Genomic DNA, 2,167 nt, shown 5'->3' with positions numbered 1-2,167 from the left:
TCTCATCTCTTCTTCCCATAACCGCATCCAAGACTTCTCCCGTGCTTCCCCCATACTCTGGAACTCTCTACCCCAACACATCAGACTTGCGCCTACCATAGAAACCTTCAAAAAGAACCTGAAGACTCATCTCTTCCGACAAGCCTACAGCCTGCAGTGATCCTCAACCTACTGAACAGCCGTACAGCCAGCTCTTCCCTCTCCTAGTGTATCCTCACCCACCCCCTGCAGACTGTGAGCCCTCGCGGGCAGGGTCCTCCCTCCTTATGTACTCGTGTGCCTTGTTATCTGCTCATGTTTAATGTATTTGTCTATATTTGCCCCGTATTCACATGTAAAGCGCCATGGAATAAATGGCGCTATAAAAATGTATAATAATAATAAAATAATAAATTGCGGCCCGATTCTAACGCATCGGGTATTCTAGAATATGCATGTCCCTGTAATATATGGACAATGATGATTCCAGAATTCGCGGCAGACTGTGCCCGTTGCTGATTGGTCGAGGCAACCTTTATGACATCATCGTCGCCATGGCAACCATTATGACATCATCGTCGCTGTGCCCGTTGCTGATTGGTCGAGGCCTGGCGGCCTCGACCAATCAGAGACGTGGAATTTCTACGTCGATGCTGTGCCAGTCTCTGATTGGTCGAGGCCTGGCGGCCTCGACCAATCAGAGACGTGGAATTTCTACGTCGATGCTGTGCCGGTCTCTGATTGGTCGAGGCCTAGTGGCCTCGACCAATCAGAGAGCCGGGATTTCCAGGACAGACAGACAGACAGAAAGACAGACAGACAGACAGACAGACAGACGGAAAAACCCTTAGACAATTATATATATAGATATAGATATATATATATATATACTAGATTGTGGCCCGATTCTAACGCATCGGGTATTCTAGAATATGCATGTCCCCGTAGTATATGGACAATGATGATTCCAGAATTTGCGGCAGACTGTGCCCGTCGCTGATTGATCGAGGCAACCTTTATGACATCATCGTCGCCATGGCAACCATTATGACATCTACGTCGATACTGTGCCCGTTGCTGAATCAGAAACGTGAGATGTCTACGTCCTTTATGACATCATCGTCGCTGTGCCCGTTGCTGATTGGTCGAGGCCTGGCGGCCTCGACCAATCAGAGACGCGGGATTTCTACGTCGATGCTGTGCCGGTCTCTGATTGGTCGAGGCCTGGCAGCTTCGACCAATCAGAGAGCCGGGATTTCCAGGACAGACAGACAGAAAGACAGACAGACAGACTGACAGAAAGATAGACAGACAGACGGAAAAACCCTTAGACAATTATATATATAGATATACACGGTTTCTGTATATATATATATATATATATATATATATATATATATATATAATGTGGTGAAACACTACCTGAGTGGGTTTGGGAGCACTCGCTTGGCACGGGATTTAAGCACTCAGGCACGGTTTCTCCACATAAAGTCTTATTCGGTTTATTAGACATCATAAACCATAACACAAGCGATTCATTATACACATCAACGGAACACATTTACCATCGACAGTCTGTTCCAATGGCAGACCCGTGTCTGCCAGTAACCCCTTGTTACCTCGAGTTACCTTTCAGGAGCTCCGGCTCCACACACTGACTCCTGCCAGTACTGGTTCAAAGGGGAACTCTGCCTCACTGGGATCACTGTCCTTGTGACCAGGGCACCTCGGATAGTCCAGCCCCACAGTAGGAACTGTAGCTTCCCCAACACAGAAACCATCTCAGGCTCTGTAGATGCAGCCTCTCCATGCGCTTCCAGGAAGTCCAATCACAGGCACTTCCAACACACAGGCCATCAGTCCATGGTCTCACCAGGTGCTTGCAGTACTCCAGTCCATCCCAGGACAATCCAACACCCTGACCATTCCAGGACTCACACTCTTACCAGGTGCTTGCAGGACTCCAGTCCATCCCAGGACAATCCAACACCCTGAGCGTTCAGGTCACCCTCTCACCAGGTGCTTGCAGGACTCCAGTCCATCCCAGGACAATCCAACACCCTGACCATTCCAGGACTCACACTCTTACCAGGTGCTTGCAGGACTCCAGTCCATCCCAGGACATTCCAACACCCTGAGCGTTCAGGACTCACACTCACCAGGTGCTTGCAGGACTCCAGTCCATCCC

This window comes from Ranitomeya imitator, chromosome 2 (assembly GCF_032444005.1).
Source record: "Ranitomeya imitator isolate aRanImi1 chromosome 2, aRanImi1.pri, whole genome shotgun sequence".
Lineage (NCBI taxonomy): Eukaryota > Metazoa > Chordata > Amphibia > Anura > Dendrobatidae > Ranitomeya > Ranitomeya imitator.
This window is presented reverse-complemented; position numbering follows the sequence as displayed.